Source organism: Canis lupus, chromosome 36 (assembly GCF_011100685.1).
Source record: "Canis lupus familiaris isolate Mischka breed German Shepherd chromosome 36, alternate assembly UU_Cfam_GSD_1.0, whole genome shotgun sequence".
Lineage (NCBI taxonomy): Eukaryota > Metazoa > Chordata > Mammalia > Carnivora > Canidae > Canis > Canis lupus.
Window position 1 is genome coordinate 29,971,540 of NC_049257.1, and position 27,955 is coordinate 29,999,494.

Below are 27,955 nucleotides of genomic sequence, written 5' to 3' on the forward strand. Positions count from 1 at the left end.
ATAAAAATTGGAGGCATCCAGCAGCAAGAATCAGCAGTGAGTGCAAGATGGTTGTAATGTTTTGCTGCCTAAATATTTCCAGGAAATACGACTTAATAACGGACACATGTAGTCGTCAGGATGCTTGGAGGGACTCTTGGTCAGGGAGGGGCTGTGAGGACCTCGGGGACACGGGCTGCGGGGACTGAGGAGGGAGAGGAGGAGGGGGAGGAGGAGGGAGAGGAGGAGGGGGAGGGGGAGGGGGGGGAGGGCTGTGAGATCCACCGGGGACGTGGATGACTACCTGGGCGGGCTGACCCAGGGCACCGGAAGTGGCTGGAACACCCAGGGGGTCGGGGTGGGTCTGACCCAGGGCGCTGGAAGGGGCCCAGAACACCCAGGTGTAGAGGGGGGGTCTGACCCAGGGTGCCGGAAGTGGCTGGAACACCCAGGTGTAGAGGGGGGTCTGACCCAGGGCACCGGAAATGGCTGGAACACCCAGGGGGTCGAGGTGGGCCTGACCCAGGGCACTGGACGCGGCCTGTAACACCCAGCTATAGGGGTGGGGGCCTGACCCAGGGCCCCGGAAGCGCCTGGAACAACCAGGGGGTCGAGGTGGGTCTGACCCAGGGCGCCGGAAGTCGGCCGGGACACCCAGGTGTAGAGGGGGGGTCTGGCCCAGGGCACCAGAGGCGGGGCCGGAACACTCAGCTCTAGGGGGGGTCTGACCCAGGGCACCGGAAGTGGCTGGAACAACCCAGGGGGTCGAGATGGGTCTGACCCAGGGCCCCGGAAGCAGGCCCAGAACACCCAGCTCTAGGGGTGGGGGTCTGACCCAGGGCCCCGGAAGCGGCTGGAACAACCAGGGGGTCGAGGTGGGTCTGACCCAGGGCGCCGGAAGCGGCCAACTCCCAGGGGGTCGAGGCGGGTCTGACCTCCGCGGTGTCTGACCGAGGCGCCCTCCGTGTGTGATGATTTTATGGCAGAGACACAAGGTTCAGGGATGGAATAAGACGACAGAAGATACAAAGTGAGGAGCGCCCAGGAAAGAGGCGGGGGTCAGGGTGCCTGCGTGACTCGCGTGGGCTCACCTGTCACTGACGTCCGCGCAGGGCTCCGTCTGAGGTCACGGCATCCGCGCTGCAAGTGGAACCTACTTAAAAAAAAAAAAGAAAGAAAAAGAAAAAGAGAAAAAGGAAAGGAGCTCGTGGTAACTAGGAGGGGAGGAGACCCGGATGCACACACGCAACAGGGGGTGTGTGTGAAAGGTTGAAGGAACAGCAGTAATTTAAGAATAAAAGAAGAGTCATGGGGACGGCAGCAAGACACGGGGTGTTACGGGCCGTCCCGAGGTGACCAGTGCGGGGGACAATGCCAAGGTCTGTTCTAATTTCCTGGGATTTCGGATGGAAACCGACCCCCGAGTCCCAGGTGGTAGTAACGACCGCAGAAATTAAGGGGAAAGGGGACCCTCAGACTTTGCCGAGCAAGAGAGAGCATCTGTGTGACGGGAGGGGAGGGCGCATCGGGGAGGCCGAGGCGGGCGGAGTCCGGGCCCCCGAGATGTTAGGGTGTAGTTTGGGACTCAGGCTTCAGGTCGGCGCCCGAGGGCTTGGGGTGCCGCCGGGGGTGAAGGCGGAAGGGGGCGACCCGGGAGGCTGCGGGCGGAAGTGCAGGCCTCAGGGCCTGGGGGAGGGGTGGAGGCCGTAGGTCCTGGGCCCTGCGAGGGCAGCCGGGTGAGGGCCGCGGGGCTCAGCGGGTCCTGGCCTAGTGGAGTGTGGGGCGCAGGGGTGAAGGCGGAAGGGGGTGACCCGGGAGGCTGAGGGCGGAAGTGCAGGCCTCAGGGCCTGGGGGAGGGGTGGAGGCCGTGGGTCCTGGGCCCTGCGAGGGCAGCCGGGTGAGGGCCGCGGGGCTCAGCGGGTCCTGGCCTAGTGGAGTGTGGGGCGCAGGGGTGAAGGCGGAAGGGGGTGACCCGGGAGGCTGAGGGCGGAAGTGCAGGCCTCAGGGCCTGGGGAGGCGGAGGCCGTAGGACCTGGGTCCTGCGAGGGCGGCCGAGGGCGCCGGGTGGAGGCCGCGGGGCCCCGAGGGGCGGCCTGGGCCGGGTGCAGGGGAGGATGCTGCGAGCTCTCATGGCAAGGACAACGGCCGCGTTCTTTCTCTGGGCTGCCTGTATGTCTATGCGGACGCGGAGGAGATGGTGGACGTCCCTGCCTTACTGGGACAAGCGGTTCGCGGTGTGTGTCAGGTCGTTAGGCTGCGCGCTTCCAGTTTACACACTTAGATCTCAAAAATCCAGTGATAAATATGTGAATAGTGATTAACATTCTATGTAGAACAGGTTTGCATTTGGAATGGTCACTGACATTTAGTTAAAATATGTTGTTTAATCCCGACCCTGGTTTTGGGCCTAGTTACTTCTCACTGTGCTAATAATTGGAAAATGCTTTGAGTAGTTTTGACAAAGCAGTATTTTCTTCGTCGGTGCCAAGAAAAATATTAACTTATTTTATAGTTTAGAGTAAGAAAAATTTTAACTTCTTGTACAGTTTAGAGTAAATGTGTTTATTGAAGTTGTAAGGAGACGTTAGTGACGTGTCCAGTTTACACTGAAGCTGTGACGTTACTTCAGACTCTCCGGCTGCGGGCCCGGCAGACTAGATGTGTGCAAGGTCTTCGTGCAGTATGAATGCTCACGTTTTTTTTTTTTTTGTTTGTTTGTTTGTTTTTGTTTTTAAGGTTTTATTTATTCATGAGAGAGACACAGAGGAGCAGAGACACAGGCAGAGGGAGAAGCAGGCCCCATGCAGGGAGCCGGAGGCGGGACTCGATCCCAGGTCCCCAGGGTCACGGGGTCACGCCCTGGGCTGGAGGCAGGCACCAAACCACTGAGCCACCCGGGCGTCCCGATGGTCACATTTGTATTATGTCTCCTATTGCCCATGGGTTTTAAGGCTATTTAAGTAACGTCATCTAGTGTCAGCCTCAGCTGAGTAAATGAAATGTCAAATTTCAATTTTAAATTGAGATCCATCTTCCATGAGAAAAAAAGACTATTATAAATAATTCCAAGAGTAAATTCCAGGAGTAAAAGTATCAAAATATTCATCGTACGGAATCATTGTAGACATGGTTTAAAATAAAATGCTAATGAATCATAGCTTCCTTTCTCTACTATCGTCTGGAAATGAAAACTGAAAGCAAATTTTTTTTTAATTAAAATTTATAGCTATTTCTTTATTGTAACTTAGTTGGGAGCAAGTTAAAATCTTGAGGTAAATATCAAAATGTAATCAATGTCTTGGCTTTATATCTACCAGATATGTCACATTTGCATTGTTCTCTTCATTTCAAAGTCATCACTAAATTTTTAGACAAGTAGTCATTTTAATAAAAAGTAATTACACCGTTATGAATAATCACAAGAAATGTAATTATAATTGGAATTACTTAATTTATCATATTGATTTTAAAGCTGTAGCAACAGGGATCCCTGGGTGGTTCAGTGGTTTGGCACCTGCCTTTGGCCCAGGGCGCGATCCTGGAGACCCGGGATCGAGTCCCACGTCGGGCTCCCGGTGCATGGAGCCTGCTTCTCCCTCTGCCTGTGTCTCTGCCTCTCTCTCTCTGTCTCTCATAAATACATAAATAAATAATCTTAAAAAAAAAAATAAAGCTGTAGCACCGTCGTTCTGTGCGGTCCAGTGGAGTCCCCCAGGGCAGGGATGGTCACAGCCAGTGGTGCTTGAACCTGGTAGGGAGCAAGGTGATCCCTCTCTCCCGCAAGCCACTTTTATTATGCGCCTTTTGTTTATTCGGTGCACATCCAGTGGCATCAGTTTGGTGCCCGCACAGTGGAGATAGCCTCTGTGACAGGACAGGGACGGAGGGTGGCGAGTGGACAGGCTGGTCTCCCCGGGTGCCTGCTGGGCGCCTATCCGGCCCACTTGGCCCGATGGGGGGTGTGGGGGGTGGGTGGGGGGGTGGGGCCTCAGGTGCAGGTGCGCAGGTAGGCCTCTAAGGTCTCAGCATGGGAAGGGGGCCCTTCAGGAGGACAGACAGCAGCAGGGAAGGCCCCGCAGGAAGGGCAGGGCCTCCTCCGTGGGTCCCCGGCCCCCCTGGCCCCTTGGCTGCCGGCCCCCCCCCTCCCCGTGGAGCACCTGCCGTGCCCCCTGCCCCGGGTGTCCCGCCAGTACAAGCAATACAGCGCTTACTTGTATTTTCGTTTATCCCACGCAGGTTGGGGGGACACGAAGGCCGGCGCCCGGGTCATCCGATCGCCTGCGGCCTAGAGCTGCTGGAGGCTTCCTCCAAAAGCTTGCCAGAGGCAGAAGGATGACGCACATTTCAAATTTTTACCCGCAAAAGAGGTGAAACTATTAGAATCTCTGTGAAAAGGCTAGGTTGGGAGAGGGACTCGAGCTGTTTGCTAGTGAAAGGTTAAGAATTTATTTTTAGATTCAAACGGATGATGCTGTTTTTGACCCCAATTAATGGGGCCGGAATATGGCCAGCCAAGAGTGGCCTGCGTTTCTTGGTCGTGGCGCATGTCACCGACAGCTGTGCCGGTGGCCGGGGCGTCAGTTACTGGTGGCATCGTGGGCCGCGCCGTGAGTGGGAAGTGGGCTCCAGACACGACCGATCTGCAGTGGCAGCGCGTTGCTGATGAGCGGCCAAGAGCGACCCGGTTATTGGCCTCCGAGAAATCTGTTTCTTAAATGTTTTGGTCAATTTATAGAGAGATGCTAAAGGCTTCGCATAAGCTACGTATTACATAGGTTGGATTTATTAGCTAAATCCAGTGATTTCAGGCATGATGAGGAAAATACAATTTGTGGTGTGAAAATATTTGTCTCCTCTATTTAGGACTGTTTTTTATGGTGTCAGGTCCCCTGTTAGACTAAGGAACAGGACTCAGAAGCTGAGAGTATTGGAATTGAGCGCTGTCACATTCAGATGAAAAATAAAACAGATATGCATTTTCTTTTATAATGTCTGTCTTTCTATTAACAAGGACACATCAGGGCAGCCCCGGGGGTCAGCGGTTTAGTGCCGCCTGCAGCCCAGAGCGTGACCCTGGCGTCCCGGGATCCAGTCCTGTGTCGGGCTCCCTGCGTGGGGCCTGCTTCTCCCTCTGCCTCTGTCTCTGCCTCTCTCTCTCTCTCCGTGTTTCTCATGATCAAATAAATAAAATATTAAAAAAAAAAGAACAAGGACTCATCATACTTAGGCTATTCTAGACTAAGCCTGAAAAAAGTATAGGCAGGCAGATGTGCAAAAAAAGAGTCAAATTACATTTTCCATCATCTACAGTTCTTTTCCTTAATACAGTAAAATTGTATATTTAATGTATGGAAAGTCACTGTGTCATTTCATCTTTACTCATTCCCGTATATAGTAAAATTATTAAATATTTGTTATCAAGGATTAAAGTACATAAACTACTTAAATTCTGTATACTTACTTTTTATCATGTAATTAAACATATACATATATTACTAGGAATAAATCTTACATATTGAAAATATAAAGATATTCATAATATCAGCCCCTGCATCTAATTCTAATGATAGAAAAATTAATGGAGAGATACCAGAGAACATCAATGTCATAATTTAAAATCTTCTGTAATGTATTAATGAGGGTGTATGTATACACAAACACACGTAACATGGAATTATGAATCCAAGAAACAATATATAGTGTCCATATTATTTTCAAATATATTTGAAATATTTATAGCATTTAACATAGAAGTCAGCAGGGAATCTGAATACATTAAAAATATGTTACATTTTCTGGAAAATGCATTTTCTGGAAAAAGGCAATAAAAAGATGAACTAAATACACATAGTTTATTTTCCATTGGAAGTGAAAACATATATTTTTGAATACATATCTTTAGTTAAAGAGAAAACAATAGAAATAATAAGCTATTTAAATTGAATGAATTAAAACGTAGTAAATAGCAAAATGCATATAACAAGCCAATACAGTTCTCTGAGAATAACATATATTCTGAAATTAGGAAGCTCAAAAATAACCAGAATTTAAAAACAAACTCAAAAGACTAGAAGGAAAATAATAAAAAAAGATAAAGGGTAATTGATAAAAATTAGAAAGCTTTGGTTCATAAAACCAAATGATTGGTGACATTGTATACACTGCCATAGGCCATACACAACTTTGTGCGATACATTACCTTGTAGAAGGTCAGTAGTATTCCCTTTCCCTGATACCAAAACCAGACAAGCACACAAGAGAAAGGCAGACTGATTTTATTTTTGAAAATAGGGACAAAAATCATACGTGATTTAGTAACTTTTCCTGTATCTCTCCTTCTCCGTCTCCTTGGGCTGTCGGGTTAGTGAGGGCATGTTCCTCTCACAGCAGAAGTAGAGTACATGACGGCAAGTGAAAACAATAAATCTTAGTGTTTAGGCTCCAACACGGTAGAGACTAATTTCCCCCTATGTACTATTGGTCAAAACCATCAAAACAAAAGCAAACACAAACAAACCCTAGTGGCATGCCTAGCCCAAAGTCGGGAGGTAGGGACATACATTTCTCCGTAATGAGGCCATGGAAGCTGGATGGATGGAGAATGGAAAGATCATGCCGACTAATCCCTTTGGTTACTGAGCCGCATCATTAGAAAATAACCTACATTAACAGATGGGAATAGAAAAGCATATAACCAACTAAATAAATGTTCAAAAAGCATTCGCTAACATTTAACCTGCATTTATAACAAATTCTTAACACATCAGGAATTGAAACACACATTGAAAATGGTGCCTACCAGGAATCCACCCTTGGATAGCCGACTTGATGTTGACGGATTAGAAACATTCCCATTAAACTTAAGAAGAAAGGCAAGGATATTGGCTATAACAGCATTAACATTTTACCAGAGTTCGGCCAATACCATAAAAATAGAAAAAAAACAAACAAGAGCTTGAGGACTATGTAATAATGACAGAGCGAGACAGAGGTGCAGTGACTGACGCTGACGCCAAACAGCTGAGACCATTGCAAGCCTCAGATCTCCCCAGTGGGGTAAAGGAAACTGTGGGACCTGCCCTCCATCTCCGCCACTTTCTCTGGACGATTCTGCTTCCTTCCTTCGTGCTTTACGTGCGTTAGGCCCGGATAAACATTCTGCGCACATTCTGCCTCGGAGTATGTTTCACAGAGAACAGTACCTGCCACACACCGTGGACCAAATTCATACCATATCTGGGATTATTCTCTTAGCTTGAGGACGAGAGAAATAAGATACACAAGGTCTTGGGAAAGGCCAGGCCATTTAACCCTGTCTTTCATGAGCTAAATGATAGGATGTGAAGCCTGATGAAGAGTCCTAGTGGTTAATTCTTTGTTCCCCTTAAAAGTCTTCACCATTTTTAACCGCTTCAAAAAAATGTCATTGATGGACAGAACTAACAGAAAACTGTATTTGTTATTATGTATTTTACTTGCATCAAAAGTCTTAGAATAATTTCCTTAATCGGATTTTTTTTGTTTTTTTGCCAAAGTTAACTTAGAAAATGGAGAACCTAATTAAAACTTTAAGTATGGAATAGCTATACTTGAGGTGTTATTTCTGTTTCCTTTGGAAGAAAGAGTTCCAATTTTTTGGTCTAGTCTAGAATTAAAATACGCTTCCCATGGTCTGATTTATAGTTTTCTTCTGTATGTTCCTCCCCCATTTTAATAACAAGGGATAAACATAAAAAACTCATTCAGTAGAGGGCTTTTTCATTAGCCTGAGGAATGTGTGACTGGGTATACTGACTGGGTTCAGATATATTAACAGACGTCTTCCAAGTTTCATTAAGCTGAGAAATAGAACACTGGTATAACCTTCCATCTCCTAGAGTAGTTTTCACCAGTCACTAAACTATTTAATAATCTGGCACACATTCCTTTTATCAGTAATATGTCCAGAGTTACAACCCAGCACCAAGCTAATTCAATCTTGAAGAATTTTTAAGAATTACTGTTAATTTCAAGACACTACTGCTTTATATCAAGCTTCTCTATGAAATAGCTCTGGATTTGGAATTAGGCCATTTGAGTCTATATCCTATTTCTTATCTTTACTAGGCAATGTGATTTTTGATAACTCATGGAATCTATCCTTATTTAAATCTGCCTCGTTATAAAGAGTATTTTCGGTTTATACAAAACAAAATAAATATAAGGTATATAAATCTAGCTATTATATATTAATAGCTATATATATTTTATATATAAAATAAGCTAAACAGTAGATTTATTTTTTAAATGATTGCAATAATTATGTGCATTACCGTGGAAAAATAACCAGATCTATAAAATGTCAGTTATAGCAGTACCCGTATCATTGAGCTGTGGCAAGGATTAAATGGAAAAGACAAATAACAACATTACGTTACACTGGTGCTCAGTAAAAGTTACCTATCATTAGTGTGATCTTGTAAGGGGTAGGGGAGTGTCTATCTTACAGAATGAGTAAATGACTCCATTTCAGTTGTCAGTAACCATCAGCTTCTCCCCCCACCCCCACCAAATGAGGGATAAGACAAACGTAGAAGAGTAAACGTGATGAAAGGAAATTTAATGCACAAAAATATATTTTTATTCAGCTGTAAATGAACAGGTACAGTTTCACCATACAATCTTTCTGTGACTTTGTCTTAGTTCATTCAGGCCACTGTAACAAGGTACCACAGACTGGGTGGCTTATGAGCAGGTCACTGCTCACAGCTCTGGAGGCTGACAGCCCGAAATCAGGCTGGCAGTAAGGTCATAAGGGCCTTGCAGGTCACAGGCTTCTCGTATCCGCGTGTTGTGGAGGGGACTAGGGAGCTTTGTGGGATCTCTTAAAAGAGCACTGACCATATTCATGGTAGTTCTACTCTCAAGAACCTCCCAAGGAGGCCCCACCTACTGATAACATTACCTCTAAGAGTTAGGATTTCAACGTATAAATTTTTTTTGGCGGGGGTTAACTCAAAAATTCAGGCCAGGGCAGACTTCTGTAAATTTAAAAAGCTGGAAAGGATGATTTCTGTTTCTTCTAGCATTCCTTGATAGGTGCACACACACGTGCGCACCTCTTTCTCTAGGAGGATATGAAAGAGATAAACAGATGCATAATTCTTAAAATTAAATGTAAAGGAGCCAGAACAGGGAAGTTACTGATTTATTTCACCAAAATAGATCTAATTTTCATTTGTATTATATTTGTATGTTTTATTTTTTCTTTAAAGATTTATTTGTTTATTTTAGAGAGAGAGCACACTCGAGTGCACATGTGTATGTGTGTGTGTGCACGTGTACAAGTGGGGGAAGGACAGAGGAGGAAGAGAGAATCTCCAACAGACTCTCCCTGCTGAGCACAGAGCTGGACACAGGGACTTGATACCACAAGCCTAAGATCGGGATAGGAGCCAAAATCAAGAGTTGAATGCCTAACGGACTGAGCCACCCAGGCACACCCCTATTTGTTTATTTTCAATAACAATAAGCTATTGGAATAAAAGTAAATGATGCTTTTTGTGTGCATCCTAGCAGAAACTGAGCTCCATTTAGCTCAACAAAAATGGAATATATCACCCTCTAAACTAGGAAAGTCATAGATGACAATAGCAATTGAGATAAGCTTTTTATTCACACTATTAAGACTTACCTGGTGTTTCGTCTTTCCTTGCCTCTACCTGTTGGCTTCTTCATTGGAGATGTGTACACAGACAACTTTAAATTGATATCCTGAGGGCACCTGGGTAGCTCAGATGGTTAAGCATCTTTGGCTTAGGTCGTGATCCTGGGGTTCTGAGATTGAGGCCCATGTTGGGCTCCCTGCTCAGTGAGGAGCTTGTTCTCCCTTTCCATGCCCTCCCACTTGTGTTCTCTTTTGTTATCTCTCTTTCTCTCTATCCTAAATAAATTGACATCCTGAATCCCTTGTCAGAGAAGAAAGGGACTTTTATTACCAAATTTTATTATGAAAAATTTGTGAGTTGGATTCCAGTGTGTCCACAAGGGTCTTTGTGATGAAGGATCTTTTACTAGAGGATGGAAGTAATGGCAGTAATGGCCATTTAGGGAGTTACTGAACAATCTCTTCTGTTATGTTTTCATGGTAGCAGAATAGAATATTATTAGGAACTAGGAAGGTAAATGAGTTGCACATTCATGCACATTTCGTTAAACTGGAACACTACTAAGAATGAAGATATTTGAGAATGAAATGTTGTGACTAGAAGTTCACAACAGGACTATACAGGTCCATAAGGAAGTACAGTGACCTTTTTGACTGAAAGAGGCTGATAATTGTAGAGAACTAGAAGAAACATTTTCCACTCACTCCGAAGCAGCAATGTGGGTGCCTATTGTTAGATCTAATTTATTAAGAAAAGCTGGGAAATGTACATCTTTTGTAAATTTTAGAATTTTCTATCATTGTCAGTTGATTCCATGTTTTTCATTAACACTGCTGTGTTGACAAATCTGCATTCGGTTTGTGAGAAAGAATTTTGTTGCTCTTGGTCTAATAATGCAGACAATTAGTTGGACTCTTACTGCCTTATCTGCAAAAATATTTAATATCTCAAGTATTCCTGTATATCTCTATACTACATACATTTTAACCTGAATCATCATGTGCATATAAACTTAATTCACAGGTTGTACTGTATTATCATCTAAACTGAAGGTTGCTGACATGTCTTTCGTGAAGCAAGTTATCTCCTCAGGCAAGCATCGCTAGATACAGATGGTCAAAAATGGAGCTAAGTCTATGTGTGAATGGTGTGGGGTGTAGAATGGGCGAGGTCTAAAGGGAAATGAGGTGGTCTTTGATAACAAAGTGAGTCCAAGGTTTCTGATCTTGTGCTCTGATCTCATCCAGCTCTGCTGATATCATAACCAGAAAAGTGTGGGTGGACTATTGTAATAAAACAAAAGGGACCTCGAAATATTTAAAGCCTTCTAAAAATCATTTAGATTTTGGCACCTTTTAGATAACAAAGCCCTGGGACAGAGCTCTTTTTGTTCTGTCCACCATGACTCCTAGAGTAGAGCATTTTACACTTCAGTTAACTCTCACAATTTATTATTCCCAAATAATATGTCTAACTGACATATCATCAAACATTTTTGAAAGGAAAAGCTAGAGGTTTATGGATGGATGATGGGGGGCATTAGAAGTCAGGTAAGCCACATACATGGATCATTTTCTGAGTATTAGAGAAAATAGCCAGGGCTCTGAGGGCAGGGCCCCATGATAGAAAGATGAGAGTGGGAGTGAAGTGCTAAGGCTGAAAATGTGACTGTTGATCTACAATTTGTTCAGCATACTGGGTGAAATCCACCCATGTATTGCTTTTGAATTACCCTTTTATATTTTTTGATGTCTTCTATATCTTTCAGGGAAATAATTGTCAATTACAAAGGCTATTGGTAGTCATTTGTTTTTTGTTTTTGTTTTTTGTTTTTTTTTTGAGAGAGAGAGAGTGCACGTACATATGCACAAGCAGGGGAAGGGGCAAAGAGAGAGGGGGAGAGACTCTTAAGTAGGCTCCACAGTGTGGGGGCTGGATCTCATAACCCTGAGATCGTGACCTGAGGCAAGATCAAGAGTCAGATGCTTAACTGACTGAGCCAGTCAATATTTCTCATGAATATATATGCAAAAATCCTCAACAAAATATTAGCAAATTGAATCCAACAATACATTTAACATGTCATACACCACAATCAAGTGGGATTTATTTCTGAGATGCAAAGGTGGTTCAATATTTGCAAAACTGTAAACATGATATTTCACATCAATAAGAAAAAGGATAAAAACCATATGATCATTTCAGTGGGTGCAGAAGCATTCAGCAAAATATAGCATCCATTCATTATAAAAACGCTCTGAAAAGTAGGTCTAAAGGGAACATACTTCAACATAATAAAAGCCTTATATGAAAACATCATATTCACTGGTGAAGAACTGAGAGCTTTGTCCTAAGGTCAGGAATGTGACAAGGATGTTCACTCTCACGCCTTTTGTTTAACATAGTACTGGAAGTACTAACCACAGCAGTTAAACAACATAAGTAAAAGGCACCCAGATTGGTAAGAAAGAAGCAAAACTATTTGCAGTTGACATGATACTATATATATAGAAAACCATACAAATTCTACCAAAAAAGTACTAGGACTGACAAATGAATTCAGTAAAGTCCCAGGATACAAAATCAATGTATAGAAATCTGTTGCATTTCTATATGCTAATAATGAAGCATCAGACAGTGAAATTAAGAAAATCCCATTTACAGTTGCACCAAAACCAATCAAATATCTAGGAATAAACTTAACCAAAGATGTGAAAGATCTGCACTCTGAAAACAATAAAATGCTGATGAAAGAAATTCAAGACTACACAAAGAAATGGAAAAATATTTCATCTCATGGTTTGGAAGAACAAATATTGTTAAAATGTCTATACTACCCAAAACAATCTACACATTTAATGCAATCTCTATCAAAATACTAATAACATTTTTCAGAGATCTAGAACAAACTCCTAAAATTTGTATGGAACCTCAAAAGACCTTGAATGGCTAAAGCAATCTTGCAAAAGAAAAAACAAAACTGGAGGTAATCACAATTCCATATTTCAAGTTTTATTACCAAGCAATAGTAATTAAAATGGTATGGTAGTGGCATAAAAATAGACACATAGATCAATGGAATAGAATAGAAAAACCCAGAAATAAATGCACCATTATATGGCAATTAATCTTCAACAAAGAAAGAGTGGATATAATGAGAAGAAGATAATCTCTTCAACAAATGATACTGGGAAAACTGGACAGCTACATGCAAAAGAATGAAACCGTACCTCTTTCACTCTACACAAAAACAAACTCAAATTGGATTAAAGACCTAAAATCTGAGACCTAAAACCATAAAAATACTCAGTAAGAGCATAGGCAGTAATTTCTCTGATGTGTGATGTTTGTCTTCTGAAGCAAAGGAAACAAAAGCAAAAATAAACTTTTGGGACTACTTCAAAATAAAAAAGCTTCTGCACAATGAAGAAAACAATCGACAAAAACCAACATATTGAATGGGAGAAGATATTTAGAAATGACATATCCAATAAAGGGTTAATATCTATATAAAGAACTAATACAACTTAAGACCCAAAAGACAAATAATGCAGTTCAAACGTAGAAGATTTTTCCAAAAAATACATACAGATGGCCAACAAACAACATTAAAAAATGCTCATCACTCATCATCAGGGAAATGCAAATCAAAACTAGAATGAGATACCACCTCACACCTGTCAGAATGGGTAAAATAAAAAACACAAGAAACAAGTGTCAATAAGGATGTGGAGTAAAAGAAACCCTTGTGTATTCTTGGTGGGAATGCAAGTGGGTGCAGCCACTCTGGAAAACTGTGGAGGTTCCTCAAGTTTTTAAAAATATTATTCGTTTTTATGGGTGTCTGTTTTCAGTAACAAGTAACTTTTGTAATTTATTACATTTTATCTTTATATTTCTATTAGTGCTATATTCACATTAAATATAAGTACTTACAACTTAGTTTCTTTTAATTTTTCATAGATATATCCTCTCTTGTTAGCTTAATTTAGTATTTAAATATATAATTTTGCTTCCATTAAAAAAGTATTCAGTTACCGGTAGAGTTTTATGAATTGCATCTTGCTCATGAAAGAAGTTTGGATAAAAGTAAATTGTGTACATAATCGAGAGTCTGTAAGCATCACACAATTTTGCTCTAATATTAATTAGAAAAGGACAAATGATGACTGACGGACTCAGAGATGCTCAACACTTGCCCCCAGAGTTCTTGAGCAAAGATCCCTGTGACTAAATTGGATGTGGAAACTGCTAGACACTGGGCCTAGGGATGAAGTGATGAAGACTGAGCGACAAGCATTTCAGAGGCAAGAAGTAAATGAAGAGATGAGCCAATACTGGTTGGATGTCTTTGGCTTTTGCTGTGATGCAAGCTCCAAGAACTTCTTCATAGTCATGGCCATAACTGATTAAGGAATCCTAATAGAGACAGAGGTGGAATGGAATTTTAGGGTTAGAATTCATTTGCTTAGAGGATGTAAAGCAATGCAACATTTTGGGTTTTTTTTGCCTAAGTTAAGGGCATAAACATAATGTCTATTAGGATTTCATGTACATCTCTCTGTCCTTTAAAGTAGCTAACTTTTTCTGTTGTTTCTTACTTAGCTTACAAAAAGTATAGGGAATTTTTCTTTCATATTCCCAAACAGTATCAGGTCTTTGAAATGCTCTTGAGTTTAAAAAAAGCATACAACAGAATTCATGAATCAAGCAAGGTGCCCAAAAGAACATTTTTTTTCAACAGTTTTTTTTTATCATGCATATCCTAATTTTACTTACTGTTTTTTGTTGGGAGCCAAGATCATCTCTGCAAAGTCTCTGAAAAGAAGAACTAGAACAGGTCTCTGAGGCAGAACTCTGCAAAGAGTATCTAGAGCAGGGATGATAACCTTGGAGTCATCATTAGCATTCTCAGATTTTATTACTAACCCTCCAATGTATAGTGTGTTCCTTACTCAAACTCAATTTTATGCATCATTGTAGTACCATTGTTACACAACTTTTGAGTTGCATTTAAAAATGTCAATAAGCTGAAGTAAGCTGTATTTCCAGATAGATGAGTAAATAGATGAATTCATTACTATTAATTTGAAGAGTCAGGCTGGTTAGGCATGAGGTAATGAGATGCACTGTAGTTTCAAACAATTTAAAAGAAATTAGAGAAAGGCTGGCTGTGGACCTTAGGAGCTAGCTGGGAAGTAAAAAACAAAACAAGGAGTAAACAATAAGCAAAGGGAGAAGGGCTCTTGCAAATACTTATTCCTTTTCTAGGATCATTATCTGAAGCAGTTAAAGGTTGTACATTTCTACAACATCTATTTATACTTCACAGATATTTTACTACATAAAGCAAAAAAAAGAAAAAGGCATAAAGTATAGAAGGGAGAAAGTAGACAGTTTTATTATCCTTATTCTCAGATAACATGATTATTGATCTAGAATCTATACATACAAAACAAGTAAAATAACTGAAATAAAAATAAGTGATCAAAAATGTTAATTAAAATTATCAAAAATAATAAAAAGTCTCAGTATATAAAGTCAGTATCAATTGTATTTCCATACATACACAATAAGTAATTGAAAATTTAAAATCATATTTATAATAGAATAAAAGGACAAATGTGACATAAGGTGTGTAAAAAAATTCCCACACTGAAAGTAGAAAACTGCTGAAATTGTAGAAGACCTAAATAAATGGGGAAACATATTATGTTCCTAAAGTGTAATGCTTAATATTGTTAACTTGGCTGTTCTCCATAAATTCATCAATTGATTCGATACAGCTGCCAGAAAAAGCATATCAAGATCTACTTCAGAGATGGGCAGGGTGATTGCAAATCTATGTGAAAATTCAAAGGTCCTAAACAGCTAAAGCCATCTTGAAAAAGAAGAACAAAGCTAGAGGATTGATGCCACTTGATTTTAAGATTTACTATAAAAATACAGTAATTCAAGCAGTGTATTGTAAATGTGGAGATAGACACATATAATAATGGAGCAAAATGGAGAGTCCAGAAATAAAGCAATCCAGGTATGTCTAACTCATATTCAACAAAGGCACCAGAAAAATTCGATGGGAAAAAAATTCAGTGAGAAATAGTGAATAGTAAATATCATGTGAGGAAAAAAGAAAAACCTCCAAAGCTACCTCACATGATAAACAAAAATCTATTTTGAGATGCATCATAGACCTAAATGTTGAATCTGAACCTATTAAAAAATTTGGAAAAGAAAATATAGGAGACTATCTTTATGGCCTAGAATAGGCAACATTATCTCAGAAAGGAAAGGTTGGACTTCATCAAATTAAAACTATTCTTCAGAAGACAACCTTAAGAAAACAAAGACAAATTGGAACAAAATGTTATTTATATCAAACAACTTGCATCTAAAACATATAATGAGGGATCCCTGGGTGGCGCAGCGGTTTGGCGCCTGCCTTTGGTCCAGGGCGCGATCCTGGAGACCCAGGATCGAATCCCACGTCGGGCTCCCTGTGCATGGAGCCTGCTTCTCCCTCTGCCTGTGTCTCTGCCTCTCTCTCTGTGTGACTATCATAAATAAATAAATTAAAAAAAATAAATGAAAAAAAAATAAAACATATAATGAATTGTTACGACTCCAATAAAATGACACCCAATAAAAATATACAAAAAAATTGAACACGCATGTCAGAAAGATATACAGGTATCCAATAAGTATATGAAATAATACTCAGTATTATTAGTAATAAGTGAAATGAAAATATAAACCACTTTGAGATACCTCTCCATGTCTACCAGAATGGCTACATTTAAAAGGCAGTCATTTAAAAATGTAAAACAAACAAACAAAAAAAACGCAACAAGAGCAAGTCTCAAACATTGCTGGTGGGAATGTAAATGTTGCAACCAGTTTTTTAAAAGTTTGTTGGTTTCTTATGAATTTTGACTTATATTTACCCTGTTACCCAGCAATTCGCCTCCTAACCAAGAAAAATAAAATATATATACATAAAAGGATTTGTGAACAATTTTCATAAGAGTTTAAGTTATAATAGGCCAAAACTAGAAACATCCCAAATGGCTATCAAGAGAATAATAAACAAATTGTGATGTATTCATACAATTGAATATGACTCAGCAATAAAAATTTTAAATATTCTGATATGCATAACATGATGATTGGCCGAATAAAAAACAGACATAAAAGAATACATGCTGTATGATTGCGTTTATAAGAATTTCTAAAAGAGGTCAAGTTGTTTATGGTGACTATAATTAGATCAGTGTTTGGCTCTGGTGAGGGATGACGTGAGGACAGAGATTGGAAAGCGGCATGAGGGAAGTTTCTGCAGATGGGAAGGAGCCAGTTCTGAAAGAGGTGTGGGTTAGAGGAAGTCATGCATTTGCCTGAAGTCATCCTACTGAGCACAAAAATATGTATATTTTATTATATGTACACCGTATCAATAAAAATATTAAATAATATAATGGAAGCAAGATTCAGGATTTAGGGATACCTGGGTGTCTCAGCGGTTGAGTGAGCGTCTGCCTTCAGCCCAGGGCGTGACCCCGGGGTCCCGGGATCGAGTCCCACATCGGGCTCCCTGCAAGGAGCCTGCTTCTCCCTCTACCTATGTCTCTGCCTCTCTCTCTGGGTCTCTCATGAATAAATAAATAAATAAATAAATAAATCTTTAAAAAAAAAGATTCAGTATATTTATAGGTAATAGCCAATCAAAAGTGCAAGTCACAAACCGAAAAACAACAAAGAAAACAACAACAAACACGCACAATTTTGTTAGAATTTCCTATCATATTTCAAAATAATTTCTATGTTAATATGTTAATTTACATTTTATCTCATTAAAATCAAAGGCAACGTATATGAGGAATCTGTAGACCGTGTACCTTCACTGTATTTCCTCTCCACTGCAGCTATAACATCTGCTCATTTTGATAATGTGTTCTCTTCTTTTTTAAAGATCTCTTTGTTTATGTAATTATGTGAGAGAGCTCTGGCAGGCTGGGGGAGCGGCGGAGGGAAAGAATCTTGAGGCCGACTCCCCACCGCGTGCAGCACTCGGGCGGGACCCATGAGATCATACCTTGAGCCCAAACCAAGAGTTTGACACTTAACTAAGTCACCAAGGCGCCCAGAGGATGGATTCTTTAAAGACAGAAATAGAAAAGTTTAAAACATAACCTTACATTAGTTTTTTTTAAGATTTATTTTAGAGAAAGAAAGAGAGAGAGAGAGAGCAAGAGAGAGAGAACACATGCACAGGGGAGGAGCGGAGGGAGAGGGCGAGAGAATCCAAGCAGACTCCATCAGGCAAGTGGTAACTTTCATGCCTTGTTGTTGGGGACAGAAATCAACCACTTTGGAAGGCCGTCTGGCGTGTAATTTCTCTTGTGCACACAGCCCGACCCAGCATTTAAATTTTTAGTTAAATTCCAGTGTAAGTGGCAAAGTTGTATAAAGAAAGATATATAAGGATATTTTTTTGCAAGCGGGATGGTGGCTCGCTTGAGGCCTGCAGCAGGTGCCCTTGTCTTTGGCTGGACATTGATGGACACGCGGTTGAGAGAAAGCCACTCCTCTTTCATTTTTTGATTTTAGCGATTTGTATCGTCTGTCTTCTTCATCTTCTGTTAGCCTGGCTAAAAGTTTATTGGGTTTTATTGATCTTTCCAAAGACCCAGTTTTTGCTTTCATTTATTTTCTCTAATGATTTCCTGTTTTCAATTTCATTGATTTCTGCTTGGACGAGAGCTGATTGGAGTTGGGTAGTTCCGTTCCCTTGGTTAGACTGGGCTCTGACAGCGCTGCAGCCGGTGAGGTGCGAGGGCAGGCTCTGTCAACAATGGAGTGTTCTAGAATATTTAAAAATGGTTCCTTTCTCCCATTTCTGCGGGAAGCACAAGGGGATTTTTCTCTGGTATTTAGTGTGAGAGCCTGGACGGTCTGGAGGTAAATCCTCCCAAATTGTGGAGGCTCTCCTTTGCCTGGGTACCCTTGAATTTTCACCTCTCAGAGTCCTTCCCATTGAGCCTTCAGCAAGTGCTCCGTTGCGGTTGAGGCTTTTCGACTCCTGTTGCAGTTTCCACCTGGGAGTCTCTGTTGTGGGGAGCCACGAGTTGCTATTTTCACTTGCCTGTTTCTCCAGTCTTGGGAATTGTAGCTCCTAACCCCCCTACCTATTTTTGTCCGTCCCCTCCCCCTCCCCCACCAGCAGCCATCAGTTTGCTTCCCGTAACTATGAGTCTGTTTCTGTTTTGTCTGTTTGCTTCGTGTTTTAGATTCCACGTGTATTTGCCTTTGTCTGTCTGACTCACATTTCACTTAGCAAAATACTCTTTAGGTAAATCCATGTTGTCGCAGACGGCAAGATCTTAACCTCTTTCATGCCCGAGTAATATTCCATTATGTGTGCGTGTGTTACCACATCTTCTTTACCCACTCGTCCATCAGTGGACATTTAGTATTCCTCCTTATAGTTGGGAGTTTCTGGGGAAAAAATGCTATTCTGTAGCATATCTCCTTTATTCATAATAGGGATAACTGTTCTGTGTTGATCTGATGAAACGTTTCTTTAAGCATTTATACTTACAAATTACATTTCGACTTGATTCAAGTAATTCAACTGAGTTGAATTAATTGAACCTAATTGATGGTGCAACGAAGGAAATTAATTAGTGACATCTCAGATTGACTTATGAGACTAATAGAAAATTAAACAACCAATCGGTTTTGCTCAGTGTTATTTCCAGGAGGAAATATTTAGAGTGTGGAGGCCGAGAAAACTAAGGCCACTCCACCTCAAGTCTAGCGTTAGCACAAGTACAGCCATCTCAGGCCCCCGTGAATAAGAGCTGAACTTTATAGGAAAAACCGCAGAACACCCTTGACAGAGAGTCCCATAACAGAATGAGAACAGAGCTTAATGCCCTTGACAGAAAATCCCATATCAGAATGAAAACAGAGCTCAGAACGCCCTTGACAGAGACAGAAAGTCCCGTATTGGAATGAAAACGGAGCTTAAGAAATTCCTCCCCCTCTTCTAAAAATCCCCTAGGCCAGCCCATAAAAACCCACCTGTAACCCCCCTTGGGGTCCAAGTCCCTGCTCCGCTGTGTCGGGTGCACTTGGTTGGACCCAAGCTCGAGCTTGTTAATAAACCCTCGTGTGTTTGCATCGGTGTCAGCTCCTCGGTGGTTTCTAGGATTCGCAATCTCGGGCACAACAGAGAAATCAATTACAGAGAGAATTTTGATTTTGACAGAGGTATATTCATTCACGGTATGCAAGGTCTTATAATCTGGAATAATATATGTGTATATATGCACACACGTTTTGATGTGTAGACACCTCCCACCATTTTATTTAGAACGATATGCTGTGTGTGTATATGTGTACGTGTACATGTTTGTGTTTATCCACACACACAGACATACGCACACACTACTTATTATTTCTGCAGGATCGTTCATAGTTACTCAAATGTTGGTGAAGTGTTTATTAGTATTTTTTTCTAGAAAAGGAAGAGAAGGGATCCCGGGTGGCTCAGCGGTTTAGCGCTGCCTTCAGCCCAGGGCCTGATCCTGGAGACCCGGGATCGAGTCCCACGTCGGGCTCCCTGCATGGAGCCTGCTTCTCCCTCTGCCTCTCTCTCTCTCTTTCTCTCTCTCTCAATGTCTATCATAAATAAATAAATAAATAAATAAATAAATAAATAAATAAATAAATAAATAGAAAAGGAAGAGAAGGAAGAAGCTCTCTAGACATTCTGTTAGTTCCTTCTCCGGAGAGTTCCCACGTGGACCCTTCCTCTGTTAGTTTGCGTGTCTCTCGTCAGTAGTAGTGGTCTATACCTCGTGCTCCAGGGAGCGCACCCGTACTTATTACCCAGTGGACACCCGTACCCTTTTAGTCAGCTTTAGAAAAATTGTACATTGGTCCGTCTTCCAAGAAGTGCTTTCTGTGAAAGAGTATTCTTGGGTTAGTGGTTCTGTTGATATTTTTCTTCCACTGGTGTTAATACCTGTCCGCGCCCCAAGTCACTACGTACTCCCACATACTCATCTATAATTCTTTCTTTATCTACATATGATTAACTGGTTACCATATTTTGTTCCAGTCCTTAGTATAGTAAGTATTTATCTTGGATCCACGAGCTCTTTTTTTTTTTTTTTGTAACTTTTGGCAAATCGCTCAGAAACGTGCCTCGGTATCTTCCTTTGTAGCACGATCGGACAGTGTGCTTCACAGGATTGTGATGCGGGTGGTTTTGGCCGACACGAACACTGGCATCAGTTCACGGTGCGTCGTGGTCATTCAGTGGTCAGCCAGTATCGAGTAGGTCACAGAAGCTGACGTCCAAGACTTCGTCATGAATTGCTAGGTTTTCGGCGTTGGCATCCCTGGCGTTGACCGCATGAGGACCTGTCGGGCCTGCCAACTCAGGGACTTGCCTGTCTGCCCCGACGGCTGCCTCCAGCACCACTGGTGTAATCAGGCCTCTGACCTTTCCCATGGGCGACTCTGGTATCTCTGAGGTGCTCACGTGCCTCTGGGCCCTGCTCGCCGGCCGCTGCCTCCTTGCCAATACGCTTTATTGGAAAGCACACGTGTGTGTGGACCAAGACCCTCCAGGTTTTCGATGGCTTTTCCTAATAGTAGACTTCGGTGTTCTAGGCACAGCTCACAGAGGCTTCGGTGGTCTATTTTGGACGTGATTAAAAATAAGGCCCTCTGCTATCTCCGACATCTCCACAAGTGCAAAAAGGAAAAAAAATAGTTTCATTGCTGGGGAAGCATCCAGGCAGGCCGCACCGCACGCCCGACGCCGGCCGCTAGAGCCCGTGAGGACGGAGCTCCCGCCTTCCTAAAGCCAGGCCCGGACCGTCCCCGCGTACGGGCAGCCCGTTGTTTCAGTCACAGCAAGACGGAGCTGGTGTCTCTAAGACGAGCAGGAAGCTCCCCTTGTGTCCAGATGTCTAGAAACAGGGACACTGGCCTCAACCTTCCCTGAGGTTCACGTTTCAAAAAGATGGTGCCAAGGACGCCAAGGAAGGTCCCCGAGATGCAAAACCAGCAAGAGGCCTACTAGGCTTCTAAAAGATTTCCGTACATCTCAAAGAGACAGAGGAAGCATTTGCGATTACAAGGAAGGGCTTTAAGAAAAGGGAGAGGGAAGCTGCTCTTCTTCACATTTGGTGCTGGGGAAAATTTGAATTTTTTAACGATTCATTACTACTCTTGACTCTTGTCACAGTTTGTGGCATTGGCTTATGTTTCTGGAAATTCCTTAGGCCTCCCTGGAGCACACGCATTTGTGCCAGGCTCCCCCATCCCCTGACACTTCCGCAACTTTACCAATGTAATGTTTCCCCTAAGATGTCCAGCCTTTCTTTGTCTTTCTGGAAAACATCTAGGCATTCTTCAAGGATCAGAACAAATGCCACTTTCTTTTATACCTTTGTAAAGATCAAAATCGCTGTATCTTGTGGCAAATATATATAAAAAACTAAAAATATACTGTTTACCAAGTAAAGATATATCACAACATCCCTAATAGCATATTTCTTATGAGAGAGGATTCGGATAGATTTATATGGAATAATTCTGGACGCATGATGATCAAATAGGACAGATGTGAATAAGTGCATGAGAAATACGTACATTTTACTGCCTTTTTTTTTTTTTTTAATTTGGACCTAGCCAAGCAGGAAGTGAAGCTGCAGAATGGGAAAATAATACACACATAGGTTACTTGTCAACACAGTACAAAATCCCCATGATTTGGAGGAGGAGAGAGAATCATGACTGTGTACACCAGCTGCGAGCACAGGACCACACGCAGCTGCTCCTGGTCCCCATGTTGTCCTTCAGCTGTCCCACTTCTGGGGCTTCATAAACACAGTAAGATAAATGAGGTAGGGATTTGAGGTTTCCCAATTTTTAGTGAGTCATTATAAAACTTGCCTCTACAACATATTTATAAATTATGATAAATGTGCTGGCAATTCACTTTGCAGTATAATCAGCCACATTTCAGGCAAGAGGTGTATGTAGGCCTGTATATCTGACTTTGAGATTCTCGGTTGTTGTTGTTTTTTTGTTTTTTTTTTTAAGATTCTCAGTTTTTGTTTGAAAGTGATTAGTCATCCTATTCTTCAACTCTAACTAGCATCATGTCTAAAGCAGGAAGATAAGAAACCTTTCATTAAGTTTCCTAAGGGTAAGATTTCATTGTTTTGCTTATATATTGAAGTTTGCAACAATCTACAAGGGCCCTAAATAGTTTGTTTTTATCTCTATGGATATTTTTAGGCATTAGTAGCCAAATATCAGATAACGTATGAATGCTAAGTATTTTTTTTTCTGCCAAACAAAACAAATACTTCATTTTATTTTATTATTTTATTTTGTTTTTTTAAGATTTTATTTATGTAAAAAAATATTTTATTTATTTATTCATGAGAGACACAGAGAGAGAGAGAGAGAGAGAGAGAGAGGCAGAGACACAGGCAGAGGGAGAAGCAGGCTCCATGCAGGGAGCCCGACGTGGGACTCGATCCCAAGACTCACCCGGGCTGCCCAAATACTTCATTTTAAAATTATTATTCTTTTTTTAGAACATTGAAACAACTCAAAGTATGATAGTGAAAATCGATAATATTTCAATGATAGGACTCAGAATAACCACATTGGAATTAATTACAGAAAATCACAAACCATTTTTTTAGTGATTTGAGATTGTGACCCAGTAGCACAGAGAAGAGAGAAATAGTGTGGAACTAGACACAAAGGCCTGGATATCTGAAGAGATGTAATGGGAGCCCAGGGAGGGTATTCCGGCCTGACCCCAAGCCGGGCGCCCGCACTGAGGAGCTGCTTGTCTGTGAGTGCGCTGAATTTCATTCTTGGGGGGTATGTGCTTTCCCGTCTGAGAAAAATTGGTCTCCAGCAGTTGTAGAGAACTGAAGTGAGATCATATGTACTAAATGGTATCTCAACGCCTGGAATGCCTCAGGATCTTAACCAACCTTATTTCTGTTTTCTCCCCTTTCTGAACCTTCTGCTAGGAATAGACCTAATGTTGTGTGCCCTAGCAACTATGCAAGGTGGGTTTATTGATGAAAAGAACAAGTAACTTGGGGTGCCTGGCTGGCTCAGTTGGTGGAATATCTGACTCTTGATCTTGGGGTCGTGAGTTCAAGCCCCACGTTGGGTGTACAGATTACTTTAAAAAAAGATAAAAGAGCAAATAACTAATATGAACGACTCCTATCTTGTTAATTGGCAAAGCTCCACTTACTTCCTTTATGTATAAGATGTATTTTTTTTTTCAAATCTAAGCTCTGACATTGGTGAAGTCATATTACATCTATACAGTTAGAGTAAAATATAAAGAAGTTAATTGTGCCTAACTTAGAGAATTACTGTGAAGATCAAATGAACTAATATATGTTAAAAAAAAAAAAAAAGAACCAACCCTAAAACATAGTAGGCACTCATACGTGATACTTTTGATTGGGCTGCGCTTGTGGCCGATTTTGACAAAATTAATGATGATGATGAAGTTATCTTTATATTTTAACACTGAATAGAGCATATTTCAAGCTTATTTTTTAATGTATTAATGCTTGTAGGGGAGAAAAAGCAATCGATGATGTACACCACACATTTATTAGAATGTTTTAATGGTTTGTCTCTGGATCCTATCTTCCTTTTTTATCTTACTGTGAATATAAGCAACCACCCTTTCACTAGGTAGGTCAGAGCTTGTCAGGGGCACAGCTGGTCTGAATACTGCCACTTAGGAGCAGCCATCTCAGTTACAACACTACATGATGAAGAAAACCAAGTGAGTGTTGGCAAAACCGCTCCCGTTTAACGGAGCGTCAGGAGGATGCTGTTTAGGCGTCGTCCTGATGCTGGTTCCTTCCACTGGAACCAACCGAGTGTGCGTCATGTCACCCCCTCCGCTTCGCTTCTCTCCTCCTCTCTCCTGTACCTTTCATCATGTCATGAGATGTGTCTCCATAGAAACAAAAAGCATTTTTCTTAAAAGACAAGAGGTGACTGATTCCTGCCTAATCCTATCCTTATTCTTCAGAGACGACTGTATTTTATTGCAAGTGAAAAAGCCTTCAGCAGCGGTCTGTGTTCTGCAATTAAGACCAGGGCAGGCGACTCTTGCAGGAAGGCTGAGCCAGCAGCAGCGAGGAGCCGTTTCGGGAACCTCCTAGAGGGTCTGCGGCCATAGAACATGAAGGGATGCCTCCTAGTAAGCTGAATCCCGGGGGGAAAATATACTGTATTCCATCCACATGTGAAAGGCCAGAAAAGCCCCTGAGGAGCATATGACGTATTTGGTCTTCTTCGTAGCAAATACCTAGCAAGAAAATGACACCGTGTAATATCTCTGTTGCCCGCAGGCTGATGCTCTGTATCAGATCTTACTTGATTAAGATTGACTTTTAAGATTAATAAAAATGCTGATAATCGCTAATAGTTTCTGTGCACTTAGTGCAGAAACTGTGTGGATCAGGGGCCATCTCTGAAATGCATGAAGCTTTTGCATATTTCTGTTTTCACGTATTTCTTAAATAAGCTTCTATGGTTTATAATCATAATGTAAAATATTATATCGATTCATCTGTATCCTTTCAAAAGCATCATACAAACATCATCAGTGACCTCTCATAGCCTGTACCCCAGTATTTAGGGCTTTCTATCTTTTTTATAAGCAGTTGCTTGTTTTCTGCTTTCCTTTATTGCCCCTTAAAAATGTCTGCACAGGTGTGTGGCATTGTGGCATCTGTATTTTGCAGCAGTGGGAAGTTTAAAACACCCTATTTGAAATAAATCTACAAAAACAATAGCACTTCATGCAGTTATCAAAAACTTCACAAATTGGTACATTAGACTCTTAGGGTTTTGAGAAGATTGTGAATGCTTTTGGGAGTAGAGAAGTAATGCGTGTGTGTGTGTGTGTGTGTGTGTGCGCCATGCATGTTCGTATATATAGTGTGTGTGTGTGCTTGATGCAGGTGATGTTCCTCTGGGTTTCTGCAACATGATTTACTTCAGTCAAAATTAGAAGGAAAATACAAAAGGGAAGTTTTTGGTTTCTTCCAGTAGAATTGTTATTCTGTTTTCTTTGGTAAAGTGGGTTGTGTTGAAGTGAGGTGATCATATGTATACTTGCTTTTTTATTTTTTAAGGAATCTCAAAAATACGGTTAATTCATGTTTTAAAATCAAAGGTTGAAAATTAAAAATGACCCAAGAGAATAAATGGTTGTAAGGCGGGTGAAAAGACAGAAATTGCTACAATCTCCCTTTCTTGGTTCAACAGCGGATCCTTAAACTTTAGCTGGAAATGTAGACGGAAATACCAGACTTTATTACAGCAGGTTGAAGACGTGGGACTGATTCTGCCCGACGTCGTGCTCATGGAGGTAGTGGCCGCAGGACCCTGAAATGAAAGCCCCAACCCTCGGTGCTGCTTCCCCTTCTCCCGGCTCAGACCCAGCTCCGGCGGTGATCCCTCGGCCCGGGGGCTCCGAGTAGTGCTGCGGCATGGCATGTGGGTGACTGCGTGGCAGGGTGGCAGCCAGCCGAGTGCCTGCCTGCACTGATGCCCCTGGCACCCCAGGTCGCTGCTCCCCCGGTTCTCAGCGGGCCCCGACCTCAGGTTCTCGCTCCTGTGCAATGCCTTGTGCCTCAGTGCGGGTACTCGCCGGCCACTCAACCAGTCCTGAGAGTGAACTACCTGCCAATACCGGATTCTCCCAGGTGGTTGCACGCTTATGTGATGGGCAGATATTAATGACACAACTTAAATAAGTATGAGAGTAAAAGCAGGTTGTAATAAAGACGAGCTTTTCGTTTAGACAGTTTTGCCATCTGGAACACTGGAAAGTTGGAGTTTGGAGAAGGTGCCAATGTTTTTAAGAGTAGAAAATGGTAACAACACACAACTTATAAACTAGATAATGTAATATTTGCAGGGAATAAAAAAGTATGGGAGATAATATTGTCAGAAAAGGATAGCAACAAATTCAAAATGACTGAAGGGCATTTAAGAGCCATAAATTGGCAATAACATCTTTCTTGACATGGGAGATATTCAGAAATTGGTATACATAGTTATAAATGTAAATGAATAAATATAAAGGTTATAATTGGAAGCAAATAATACATAATATCAAGACAATTTAAATGTTATCTTAAAACATAATATAATATTTAAGAATTATAAAGCCATCAAAAAATGCAGACTAAACTCTTTCATGAAGGGATGGAAATTCAAGCTAATTGGATAAGGGTAGACAGATATAACTTACGTTTTTATTTTATTTTTATTTTACTTTATTTTTCTAAAGCTGTTATTTATTTACGAGAAGCACACACAGAGAGAGAGGCAGAGACACAGGCAGAGGAAGAAGCAGGCTCCATGTAGGGAGCCTGACGTGGGACTCGATCCCAGGACCCTGGGTCACACCCAGGGCTGAAGGTGGAGCTAAACCGCTGAGCCACCCGGGCTGCCCATAACTTATATTTTTAGATGTGAAATTTAAACTCTAAAGAAATAGAGCTAAACAAAAAATTTGATATGCTATTCTAGGAAAACATTTTCATACACCTCTTCTAAAGCAATGCATATTTATTTAATATTCAATTTTAACTTTGGCCAATATTTATATTTTTATGAAAAAATCCTTTGGTTAATGATGATGTAGCTTAAAAGTAATCTATTTTCTGTGTACATCTGCTTTAATCCTTTAAAAAATAACAGTGTTTACTGTTAGGCCAAGAAGGGATGCTGCATATTTAATGGAGCAATTCATAGCAGGCACAAAATGAAGATAGAATATTGAGCTTTCTTCCAGAAGTAAAAATACCTTGAAGAATAATTCTGACTCACAAAGAAATCAGACATTCAAAATCATATCACGATTGTCTCCAGAGTGAGTGCCTTAAAAAACCAGTAAGTTTAGTTCATGCTTTTTAAATTTAAAAACTACTTTTTGCAAATTCTTCTTTCTCTTGCTACAAATTGAATCTTTTATTTCATTGGCACAGTCTAGTCAAAAGCTTAAAGCAATTACACACAGATGTGAAATCCAACGACCTCTAATTAGCCTCACTTCAAGCCGTGCCCTTGACAAAGAGCCCCATCTACTCAGGAAAAGAATGATGGGGTAAGCAGCTGCTCAGTAAGTATTTGTTGAATGAGTCATTTTAATACCTGTGTCATTTCTCAACACTGAACACAGTTTGATTCTATTCTGCTGAATGTTACATTGTGGAGATGGATCTTTTTTTTTT

The 27,955-nt window shown here is 41.3% G+C and overlaps 1 long non-coding RNA gene across 4 annotated transcripts; it reads left to right on the forward strand.

Annotated features, from left to right (window-relative positions):
- Positions 1-456: 456 nt before the first annotated feature.
- Positions 457-27,955, forward strand: LOC111094256. 4 transcript variants are annotated; one of them, XR_005384898.1, is made up of 5 exons: positions 457-594; positions 24,736-24,906; positions 25,980-26,419; positions 27,423-27,614; positions 27,710-27,955. It is a non-coding gene; the product is annotated as an uncharacterized LOC111094256 (long non-coding RNA). The 4 variants fall into 4 exon arrangements; XR_005384896.1 differs by lacking the exon at positions 457-594 and adding an exon at positions 672-854; XR_005384895.1 differs by lacking the exon at positions 457-594 and adding an exon at positions 17,467-18,584.